General features: G+C 41.1%; 1 protein-coding gene across 1 annotated transcript in view; it reads left to right on the top strand.

Moving 5' to 3' along the window:
- The first annotated feature begins 1,454 nt into the window (after positions 1-1,454).
- LOC124041727 (GREB1-like protein) overlaps positions 1,455-12,953 on the top strand; it is an 84,271-nt gene continuing 72,772 nt past the window's right edge. Inside the window, exon 1 of the mRNA XM_046359656.1 lies at positions 1,455-1,815. The gene's annotated coding sequence lies outside the window, so the exon portion shown is untranslated. The remainder of the gene's footprint in view (positions 1,816-12,953) is intronic.

Here is a 12,953-nt window from a genome sequence, read left to right as displayed (position 1 = left end):
AGGATAAATTCTTATTCACCGGATAAACTGGGAAAAATGTGTGCTGCCCTATGGGACTCCCAATCGCGGCCGGTTGTGATACAGCCTGGATTCAAAACATGCTGTCCGTAGTGATGCCTCGAGCACCCAGATGCAGTGCCTGTGCCTTAGACCACTGCGCTACTCTGGAGCTCGGGATAATGTTGAAATGTTCCTTAGACCACTGCGCTACTCTGGAGCTCGGGATAATGTTGAAATGTTGAAGTTGAAATGGTGCAGGAATAGTAGAGGCAGCTCTTGTTTTCTTTGCGACTTGCGGTAACTCTAAATCAATAGTTTTTAAGTGGTCTGAAAATATCGGAAACATAAACTTGCTTGACCATGCTGTAGGTCATGTAATTGTCTGTTACTGTATATGCAATATGCTTCGTGGTTGCCACTGTGTATTCTTGTTGTCTCGGTCGCAGGGCGTATGCTTGGCTTCCCAGTGATTTTATCCACGCACCGCTAATGATAGGTGGATTGGAGGAGAAGAAGCTGATCTTAGATCTGTAGGCCTACGTAAGGCGGAAAACTTAACTTAACCCTGGAGCGGTCCCTTATTAAAAAATATAGCCCTTCAGCTCTCAGGCCTACTTTATTTCAACTCTTCACTGAAAGTATAAAGACAAAAAAGTGTTCTATTTAACCTATTTATTATTTTGTTTGCCTACAAGATATAGCCTAGGCTTACCATGCTCTTTATGGTGTAATATATTGGAGTGATTACTTGTGGAAATTTCAAATGAGTGACTATTTAGTTATGATTAATTGTCAATTACCCTTCAGCGGCAGATCATGCAGTGACTGACATTAAACTGGGTTTCGACATTTCAGCCTAGGCTACCGAACATTCTTTTTCCGACAGAGGGAGAGGTTCCCAAGCTTTTTGACAGTCAACCCCAATGGGAGGAGCTGATGAATAACTTGTGTCATGATGACGGCAGACACATTGTTCTAAACCTCGTTGAGAATGTGAAGTACATCACTACACGCAACAACTAAATGAGGAACATGTGTGCCTGCGTGCAACATATAAAGATAGGTATTTTATGTGATTCAAGTGTCCATGGTGTCATTTCTATCATTTGTATTCTAACGAGCTTTTATTTTCTAGCGTATAGTTTGTTTTAGCCTACATATGTAGGTCTATGCCTAATGCAATTCATAGCCTATTGTGTGAATCCAAAATATGGAATAAATCAAACTAAACCAAAATGAAATGCAGTAATATGTCAATTGAATTTAAGTCTTATAGATGAAAAACGATAAATATGATAACATAAAGATGAGAAACTATAGCCTACTTTTTTATTTGTTGATTGACCGTAGGCTACAATACACTTTTTAGGGGTTGAAAATATAGCATAGGCCTAGCTTTAGATTATGCCGAATGAGTTACACATGTAATGAGTTATATATGTATTCAAAATGTATATCTTTAAAAACGAGTAATGGCGAGGAATTTATCACTAGGGTCTAGTCCTGAAAATTCGTAAATCCCCCTTTTCACTGAACTGGATTGCTTCTCTAGCGCGCATTTTAGCCATAGGCATATGGGCTACAGTAACTGCTCATCAGTTACAGACGTTCTGCAGTCTTTGTTTTTATTATGTACTGTTCATTAGATAAACTATTCGTCTTAGCAATTTCCCCACTAGTAATTCATTGACGTCAATTGGAGCCTCCCTGTACTGTGGCTCTGAGTGCACAGACGATAGCCTGGAACTGCGAGAGCGAAAGATGTGCGTGGTGGACATTTAAATCTCAACTCAATTCAACTGAAATCTCAAATTGGTAGGTTTTTTTCCTTCTAATTATTGATGTAGGCCTATAGCATGTATGTGTTTTGCAGCTGGTTATGCTTAGCATTTTATCTCGCCGTCAGTGCGTGTTACGAAGTTCTCCATCCCTTCGAACACATGAGCGAAGGCTATGTTGCAGGTGATGGGTCGAGTTGAGATTGAGAGACGGTCTATATTTAATCCAGCACTATATTGCAATCGATTTATATAACATAGATGGTCTGTCTAATATATATTTTCTCAGAAAGAAAACTATGCCACATTGTCTCTTTTCTCAGTCTCTCTTACACTAAGAACTTTAATAGAAATGTAGGGAAATGTTGTATTTGTATTTTATTTTATTTAACCTTTATTTGACTAGGCAAGTCAGTTAAGAACAAATTCATATTTACAATGACAGCCTACCAAATGGCAAAAGGCCTCCTGCGGGGACGGGGGCTGGGATAAAAAAATATATATATAAAAAGAAATATAGGTCAAAACACATTTTACGACGAGAGACAACACTACATAAAGAGATACCTAAGACAAAAACATAGCATTGCAGCAACACATGACACCACAGTATGGTAGCAACATAACATGACAACGACATGGTAGCAACAAAACATGGTAGCGACACAAAACATGGTACAAACATTGAGTACAGACAACAGCACAAAGGACAAGAAGGTAGAGACAGCCTAAGTAACCTACATTTTGTTCCTACAATTTCAGATGTTCTAGTTCTAATTTATTTTGTGAAATGATTTATGTATTTTGTTGTTGTTTGTTTTTTATTGTCATGTTGCTCTTGAACTCATGATGCACTTGAAAGGCATGATAGGCTACTCTACCTCTGTGGACTTGTAATATTGTTTTACCTTGTAATGCCCAGAAGAGTCCATGTTATTGTCAAAAATCATGTTTAAAAACGTTTGGAATTGTACTGTATAATGTTGAATTTGGGTCATTTCAGTGGCCTTATTGAAATGTTTTGCAACAATAATTTTCAAAAACATCTTTGAACAAAACCGGATTCAAAGGTTGAGTATCACAGGTGATATATGCCCACAACAGTTAAGGGTGATATTGGATGAAGACCAGTCAAAACGTTTATATAGTACTATCCCTACTTGGGACTATAGATTGCATTTAGCTGACTCATCTTTTACTTGTACGTTAAGGTAGATAATGAGATGAGTCATATCAGATGAGAGTGACCAGAAGATGTGGTGTGGAAGCCATTACTGAAATTACACCTTTACAAACGTGTCTGTCCAGACCAGATCCTAATCTACAGTACTGTCCCCCATGTTTCATGTCCTAGAGGTGAACTACATTCCGCGTGTCTCCACAAAACCTCATCTTCATCACTCTTCCCTCCTTCCTCCCAATTTCTGGTTGAATTCTTTGGAGGTTACATGCCTTTCCTTTTGACAGAAGGCCCTAAAAGGTGTTGCATTTGAAAATGAAACAGGAAGTACTTATTCATAAACTTGGACTGTTAGCTAATAATACTGTGTTGTTGTCAGTCACCAAACTGCTTTGTATTTGACCTATGTTTGCAGCTTTGGATGACTATGTAGTTGTAGATGGGTATATCCATTTGAATTCAATAACTTTCTGACAGCATCCCTTTTGATTTTAAACAAAACCTTCCTTATATGTTTGCCCATGAAAAAAGTAATCAGAAATGGACTTCTTGGTCCTGAATGCCAAAACATTCAGGAGATAAAGGTGCTCAAAGTTGACACATTTTGCATACCTACCATACCATCGATGTGAGGATCGAGACATCGATGTCTTTGTCACTGAAAAAGATAAGCGGTGAGTTTGATATCATTTAAAAGATACCAAACAGTGTTGTCAAACTATTTAATTATTTATTTTAAAAAATAAGTTAAATAAAAAGTATGTAATTTTTAAACCTTGAATGTCAATTATTTCATATTCACATATGTTGTAGTTTAGACCCTATTTCACATGATCTGAGGTTTTTGTGTTGTGCCCTCCATCGGCTGTGACACAATTGGCTTTCGAATACATTGTGGGTGTCATTTCAATCATAGTAGTAGAATTCTTACAACCACTTGAGAACATTGTAATTTAGCTGCTACACTATTTACATTTAATTTACATTTTAACTTCTAATTACGACCACAAAGATGACCGCCGGTCCACCCAATGTCAACATAAATGGTCATGTCTATTTTATTATCTATATTTCTATCATTTCAACAGGTTTCCTGTGGAGGATTGACAGTATAATTTAAATCAACAGATATTCCCATTCACCACTACATTATTTGATGTGTGGACCTCCAACTGTCTTTGTGGTACCATTTGAAAGTCAAAATGTCAATTGTATTGCAATTTTTGTACATTTATCAGCCAAAACGTGACACCCACCCTGTAGGCCACCCTATTCAAGAGCATGCTGTGTCTCCACCGATGACAGGCACAACACAAAAACCTAAAGTTATGTAAAATAGGGTCTAAGCTACAACATATGTGAATATGACAATTTTGGGAGTTTTTAGATAATTGATGTTGAAGGTTAAAAAAAAGTATATTTTTTATGTATGTATTTTTTTCTCCATACACTATCAAGTAATTTGACAATCCTGCTTATAAGCTTTTAAATTATATCAATCTCAACCATGTGGGACCAAAAGGCTCCTGAACAGCTTCTACCCCTAAGCCATAAGACTGGTAAACACGCACTGGACTCTACCCACACACTCACACATACTTACACTGACACTTTAAAACATATAGACACTCACACACAAGCTCACTCACACATAACACATACACACATTCACCAGATACACACTTACATACTTCCACATTCATCACATACGTTGCTGCTACCATCTATTATCTATCCTGTTGCCTAGTCACTTTGCCTTTATCAACATATCTACCTCAATTTCCTCATACGCCTACAAATCAACTCGGTACTCGTACCCCAGGTACAGTTGAAGTCAGAAGTTTACATACACCTTAGCCAAATACATTTAAACTCAGTTTTTCACAATTCCTGACTTTTAATCCTAGGAGAAATTCCCTGTCTTAGGTCAGTTAGGATCACCACTTTATTTTAAGAATGTGAAATGTACTGCAGCGCCAGCTGTGCCACCAGCGACTCTGGGTTCGCGCCCAGGCGTGGGGCGACGCACAATTGGCCTAGCGTCGTCCTGGTTAGGGAGGGTTTGGCCGGTAGGGATATCCTTGTCTCATCGCGCACCAGCGACTCCTGTGGCGGGCCGGGCGCTTTGCCCGCTAACCAAGGTTGCCAGGTGCACAGTGTTTCCCTCCGACACATTGGTGCGGCTGGCTTCCGGGTTGGATGTGTGCTGTGTTAAGAAGCAGTGCGGCTTGGTTGGGTTGTGTATCGGAGGACGCATGACTTTCAACCTTCGTCTCCCCCGAGCCCGAACGGGAGTTGTAGTAGCTACTAAACAATTGGATACCATGAAATCGGGGAGATAAAGGGGTAAAATTTTAAAAGTATGTGAAATGTCAGAATAATAGTAGAGAGGATGATTTATTTAAGCTTTTATTTCTTTCATCACATTCCCAATGGGTCAGAAGTTTACATAAACTCAATTAGTATTTGATAACATTGCCTTTAAATTGTTTAACTTGGGTCAAACGTTTTGTGTAACCTTCCACAAGCTTCCCACAATAAATTGGGTGTATTTTGGCCCAATCATCCTGACAGAGCTGGTGTAAATGAGTCAGGTTTGTAGGCTTCCTTGCTTGCACACGCTTTGTCAGTTCTGCCCACAAATTTTCTATTGAATTGAGGTCAGGACTTTGTGATGGCCACTCCAATACCTTGACTTTGTTGTCCTTAAGCCATTTTGCCACCACTTTGGAAGTATGCTTGGAGTCATTGTCCATTTGGAAGACCCATTTGCGAACAAGCTTTAACTTCTTGACTGATGTCTTGAGATGTTGCTTCAATATATCCACATAATTTTCCATCCTCATGATGTCATCTATTTTGTGAAGTGCACAAGTCCCTCCTGCAGCAAAGCACCCCCACAACATGATGCTGCCACCCCCGTGCTTCACAGTTGGGATGGTGTTCTTCGGGTTTGCAAGCCTCCCCCTTTTTCTCCAAACATAACGATGGTCATTATGGCCAAACATTCCTATTTTTGTTTCATCAGACCAGAGGACATTTCTCCAAAATGTAGGATCACATGTCCCCATGTGCAGTTGCAAACCGTAGTCTGGCTTGTTTATGGCGGTGTGGAGCAGTGGCTTCTTCCTTGCTGAGCGGCCTTTCAGGTTATGTCGATTTAGGACTCGTTTTACTGTGGATATAGATACCTTTGTACCCGTTTCCTCCAGCATCTTCACAAATTCCTTTGCTGCTGCTCTGGGATTCATTTTCACTTTTCACACATTTACATTTACATTTACATTTAAGTCATTTAGCAGACGCTCTTATCCAGAGCGACTTACAAATTGGTGCAATCACCTTATGACATCCAGTGGGACAGTCACTTACAATAGTGCATCTAAAACTTAGGGGGGGTGGGGTGAGAGGGATTACTTAACCTATCCTAGGTATTCCTTAAAGAGGTGGGGTTTCAGGTGTCTCCGGAAGGTGGTGATTGACTCCGCTGTCCTGGCGTCGTGAGGGAGTTTGTTCCACCATTGGGGGCCAGGGCAGCGAACAGTTTTGACTGGGCTGAGCGGGAGCTGTACTTCCTCAGTGGTAGGGAGGCGAGCAGGCCAGAGGTGGATGAACGCAGTGCCCTTGTTTGGGTGTAGGGCCTGATCAGAGCCTGGAGGTACTGAGGTGCCGTTCCCCTCACAGCTCCGTAGGCAAGCACCATGGTCTTGTAGCGGATTTCAACTGGAAGCCAGTGGAGAGAACGGAGGAGCGGGGTGACGTGAGAGAACTTGGGAAGGTTGAACACCAGACGGGCTGCGGCGTTCTGGATGAGTTGAAGGGGTTTAATGGCACAGGCATTGCAGTAATCCAGACGGGAGATGACAAGTGCCTGGATTAGGACCTGCGCCGCTTCCTGTGTGAGGCAGGGTCGTACTCTGCGGATGTTGTAGAGCATGAACCTACAGGAACGGGCCACCGCCTTGATGTTAGTTGAGAACGACAGGGTGTTGTCCAGGATCACGCCAAGGTTCTTGGCGCTCTGGGAGGAGGACACAATGGAGTTGTCAACCGTGATGGCGAGATCATGGAACGGGCAGTCCTTCCCCGGGAGGAAGAGCAGCTCCGTCTTGCCGAGGTTCAGCTTGAGGTGGTGATCCGTCATCCACACTGATATGTCTGCCAGACATGCAGAGATGCGATTCGCCACCTGGTCATCAGAAGGAGGAAAGGAGAAGATTAATTGTGTGTCGTCTGCATAGCAATGATAAGAGAGACCATGTGAGGTTATGACAGAGCCAAGTGACTTGGTGTATAGCGAGAATAGGAGAGGGCCAAGAACAGAGCCCTGGGGGACACCAGTGGTGAGAGCGCGTGGTGAGGAGACAGATTCTCGCCACGCCACCTGGTAGGAGCGACCTGTCAGGTAGGACGCAATCCAAGCGTGGGCCGCGCCGGAGATGCCCAACTCGGAGAGGGTGGAGGAGGATCTGATGGTTCACAGTATCGAAGGCAGCCGATAGATCTAGAAGGATGAGAGCAGAGGAGAGAGAGTTAGCTTTAGCAGTGCGGAGCGCCTCCGTGATACAGAGGAGAGCAGTCTCAGTTGAGTGACTAGTCTTGAAACCTGACTGATTTGGATCAAGAAGGTCATTCAGAGAGAGATAGCGGGAGAGCTGGCCAAGGACGGCACGTTCAAGAGTTTTGGAGAGAAAAGAAAGAAGGGATACTGGTCTGTAATTGTTGACATCGGAGGGATCGAGTGTAGGTTTTTTCAGAAGGGGTGCAACTCTCGCTCTCTTGAAGACGGAAGGGACGTAGCCAACGGTCAGGGATGAGTTGATGAGCGAGGTGAGGTAAGGGAGAAGGTCTTTCAAATGGTCTGGAGAGAGGAGGGGATAGGGTCGATTTGTTGGGCGGCCGGCCGTGACGCGGATTTCATCTGGAGAGAGAGGGGAGAAAGAGGTCCACAGGGTAGGGCTGTGAACCAGCGGTGTCGTTTGACTTAGCAAACGAGGATCGGATGTCGTCGACCTTCTTTTCAAAATGGTTGTACATCTGCAGAGAGGGAGGAGGGGGGAGGGGGCGGAGGATTCAGGAGGGAGGAGAAGGTGGCAAAGAGCTTCCTAGGGTTGGAAGCAGAAGCTTGGAATTTAGCGTGGTAGAAAGTGGCTTTAGCAGCAGAGACAGAGGAGGAAAATGTAGAGAGGAGGGAGTGAAAGGATGCCAGGTCCGCAACCACTTTCATCTCTAGGAGACAGAACGCATCTTCTTCCTGAGCGGTATGACCGCTGTGTGGTCCCATGGTGTTTATACTTGCGTACTATTGTTTGTACAGATAAACGTGGTACCTTCATGCATTTGGAAATTGCTCCCAAGCATGAACCACACTTGTGGAGGTCTCCAATTTTTTCTAAGGTCTTGGCTGATTTTTTTTTTCTTCTTTTGATTTTCCCATGATGTCAATCAAAGAGGCACCGAGTTTGAAGGTAGGCCTTGAAATACATCCACAGGTACACCTCCAATTGACTCAAATGATGTCAATTCGCCTATCAGAAGCTTCTAAAGCCATGACATCATTTTCTGGAATTTTCCAAGCTGTTTAAAGGCACAGTCAACTCAGTGTATGTAAAATTCTGACCCACTGGAATTGTGAATTATAAGGGAAATAATCTGTCTGTGAACAATTGTTGTAAAAATGACTTGTCATGCACAAAGTAGATGTCCTAACCGACTTGCCAAAACTATAGTTTGTTAACAAGGAATTTGTGGAGTGGTTGAAAAACGGGTTTTAATGACTCCAATCTAAGTGTATGTAAACTTCCAACTTCACATGTATATAGCCAAGATATCATTGTTCATAGTGTATTTATTCCTTGTGTGACTATTTTTTTTATTATTATTATATTTTTTAAATATATTCTATGTTGTTGAGAAAGGCCTATAAGTAAGCATTTCACTGTTAGTCTACAACTGTTGTTTATGAAGCATGTGACAATTACATGTTTGTTTTTTCCAGTGATGAAGACATGGATGTCTAATGGTATGGTGTGGGGAGATTTCAACATGTGTAGACTTTGAGCACCTTTCTCTCGTGAATGATTTGGCATTCAGGTCAAAAAAGTATTCTGCCATGGGCAAATACTGTATGTATTTAAGGTTTCGTTCAAATCGAAAAGGGGTGCTTTCAAAAAGTGATTCAATTCAAATGGATGTACCCAGACGTTATAGAGTCAAGTATGGTTATGATGTTTTCCCAGCCATATGTTCTCAACAACCAACATCAGTTTTCCATATTCCAATGCTTTGAATGGTTTATGAATACCATCTCAATTAGTTATTTACCCAACAAGTCAAAAAAAATATCCTCACTATATTGTTGTGAATGTGATAAAGCAAGGTCACATGATAAGTCTTTGCTTTCATTGGGGCTTGCAGTTCCTTGCAGCATACACTTCACATAGTTTTTATGACACTTGGCGTCATTGGCCAGTGTGTATGATGATGAACTCTGGTGGCCTATGTCTCTATGTCTGGACTGAGCACGTGCCACTATGTCAGTGAGGGCAAGCGGCTGGCCGGCAGGGTCAGGGGCCCTGAGCAGAGTGCTGAGCAGAGCACTGAGCTAGCCATCTGGCCCTCGAGTGGAGGGGGGGGGGGCTGGCTTCCTCACATGCTGTCTTTGTTCATTGGGAACAATGTGAAGTTAATCTGGGAGAGATAAGAATAGCCTCCTCAGTCACTCTCTATGCTCGCCTAAATGGTGCAGCTTCATTATGAAATCACCAGCCATTAGCTGCTTTGAAGGCAATCCTAATTTGAGAAACATGTAAGTTTTGCATTGAGGAGATATTCAAGAAGCTTGCGAAAGAGTTCCATGCCGTTGCACTGTAAAAACAACATTTAACTGTTGGTAATTGTAGTCTGTAATTACAGCGGTATAATAACAAATGCTTGTTACAAATGGTCAAGTTTCCACTAAATTCACCAATTTAGTGTTTTGCTTCTGCTCTCCGATTCAGTACCAACTGTCACAAGGTTGTCATCTCGCATGGACAGATGTGTTGGGTGTCCGTGATTAGAAAGGTTGGAGGCTCTATAGGCTCTAATTACCTACCCGAGAATGCAACATCTCCCATGCAGTGTTGTTGCTAGCACTTGCCCTCAAAAAATGTACCATCTGGGTTAACTTGGTTGAGTTCACAGAAACAGATCAGATATAGGTCAACCTCACTGACTGGGATCTGGCATACGGGTGTCATCCTAGATTATAATTAACATATGTATTTGTAATGAATGTGTACGTTACCCATTATGACAACCTCAACCTCCTTGCCATCCAAGTGGGAGGATAAACCCACTAATACACCAGAGTACATGTAATATCTGCATAAGTGCAATGTAATTACTAGGTGTTATACAGGATTTAGCTAGTTATAATGAAGTGTATTTAGGGGGGTACTTGTCATTATTGTGTATGCACATAGTATGTTACTTATACATAAATATTTTAGTTGTGACTCAAATCTGCAACCTATAGTATGGTGAGTAGCCTAGCTAGCTAGCTATCTAATTAAGAGAACATGGGATTATCATTTTCAGCCCTTTTTAACATTACAAGTAACATTAGAAATGGACAACATCTGTTTCTTTCTTGAAAGCATTTTCCCATTCTGGAGTCTGAGACCTAGCTAGCTATCATCAGAGACAGTATATAAACCTTCCTCCAATATCTCTGCTATCATCATTAGCTGTCATGATTTCTATAATTTAGGGTTTAGTCTTATTGCTAGTCCTATCTACCTAGTTGTTGTGTTATCCAGCTAGCATTATACTAATAATGGTGCTTGCTAACACTAAGACGCTAGCTAGAGTTTCAATTGAAAAGGTGTTTTGACACAAGTAACTAGCTAGCTAACTTTAACATGCTGGGTGTGTCTCACATAGTACCACAGACAGAACAATGAGAGATATTTCACTGGATGTATAAATGTGAAGCATCCGGTTGGCGTTTCCATTCACTACCAAATATGGTAGTGAGAGGAAGCCCACTGGCGGGCAGTGGGAGAAGATGGAACAAGATGGATTTTGGCCGACATTCTGCTAATCTTCTCATCAATTAAATATTTAATCTCAATACAGTTTTCTGTTCCCAAAACTAGAATCTGCGATGAACAGAACGGAAGAAGTTTTGTAGACTTCACCCTTTTCAAAAGTTGTGCAAAATTGTGCTGTTTAGAAGGAGTGCAAAGGAAAATTAAGTTATTGCACAACCGCACATCACAGAGCAGCTATTCCCTAATGGAAATATGCAGATGTATACTAGAGCGCGCCAATAGGATATCGCTAGCACATGCTTTTCTCTGCCCACCACCTTGCTTGTTCTGCCCACTATGACTAATTTCTTCCCATTGGAAATGAAAAGCTGTGGCCTATGATAATACCCTTGGGTACAGATACCTTGCAAACAAGGTTCAGGGAAGATAAGTGTCACGCCCTGGTCTTAGTATTTTGTGTTTTCTTTATTATTTTGGTCAGGCCAGGGTGTGACATGGGTTATTTATGTGGTGTGTTTTGTCTAGGGGTTTGTTGTAGGTTATGGGATTGTGGTTAGTGGGGTTGTCTAGAAAAGTCTATGGTTACCTGGAGTGGTTCTCAATCAGAGGCAGGTGTTTATCGTTGTCTCTGATTGGGAACCATATTTAGGCAGCCTTATTCTTTGAGTGTTTTGTGGGTGATTGTTCATTTGTTTGTTTGTTTGTTTGTTTGTTTGTTTGTTTGTTTGTTTGTTTGTTTGTTTGTTTGTTTGTTTGTTTGTTTGTTTGTTTGTTTGTTTGTTTGTTTGTTTGTTTGTTTGTTTGTTTGTTTGTTTGTTTGTTTGTTTGTTTGTTTGTTTGTTTGTTTGTTTGTTTGTTTGCACCAGATAAGGCTGTTGGGGGTTTTTCACGGTTTGTATTGTTTCGTTATTATCTGTATTAAAGATGTATGAAGATAACCATGCTGCATTTTGGTCTGATCCCTGCTTACACCTCTTCTTCAGAGGAAGAAAGCCTTAACAATAAGATCATTGAGTCCTGCTAGCTTGCTATCTGTTTGTCAGCTTTAGGTACAATGCCTTCAGAAAGTGGTCATAGACATTTTGTTGCGTTATAGCCTAGAATTCAAAATGGATTAAATGTTTTTCTCTCACCCACCTCCACACAATACCACATAATGACAGTGGCATGTTTTAAAAAAGGCTAATTTATTGAAAATGAAATACAGAAATATCTAATTTACATAAGTATTCACACCCCTGAGTCAATGCATGTTAGAATCACCTTTGGCAGCAATTACAGCTGTGAGTCTCTAGAGTTTTGCACACCTGGATTGTATAATATTTGCACATTATTCTTTTTTTTAAATCATCAAGCTCTGTTAAGTTGGTTGTTGCTTATTGCTAAACAGCCATTTTCATGTCTTTCCATAGATTTTCAAGCCGATTTGAGTCAATTATAACTAGGTCACTCAGGAACATTCAATGACGTATTGGTAAGCAACTCCAGTGTATATTTGGCCTTGTGTTTTAGGTTATCCTGCTGAAAGGTGCATTTGTCTCCCAGTGGCTGTTGGAAAGCAGACAGAACCAGGTTTTCCACTAGGATTTTGCCTGTGCTTAGTTATATTCTGTTTCTTTTTATCCAAAAAACTCCCTAGTCCTTGCCGATAACAAGCATACCTATAACAAGATGCCGCTACCACCATGTTTGAAAACATGAAGAGTGGTAGTCAGTGATGATTTGTGTGTTATTACATATATATATATATATATAGATTTTCATCAAACATAACACTTTGTATTCAGGACATAAAGATTCATTTCTTAGCCAATTTGTTTATGTCTTACTATAGTGCCTTATTGCAAACTGGATGCATGTTTGTAATATTTTTTATTCTGTTTTTTTATTTAACTAGGCAAGTCAGTTAAGAACAAATTCATATTTTCAATGATGACCTAGGAACAGTGGGTTAACTAC

The sequence above is a fragment of the Oncorhynchus gorbuscha genome, linkage group LG08 (assembly GCF_021184085.1).
Source record: "Oncorhynchus gorbuscha isolate QuinsamMale2020 ecotype Even-year linkage group LG08, OgorEven_v1.0, whole genome shotgun sequence".
Classification (NCBI taxonomy): Eukaryota; Metazoa; Chordata; class Actinopteri; order Salmoniformes; family Salmonidae; genus Oncorhynchus; species Oncorhynchus gorbuscha.
The sequence above is the reverse complement of the archived record's forward strand: the minus strand, read 5'-3'. Positions and strand labels throughout refer to the sequence as shown.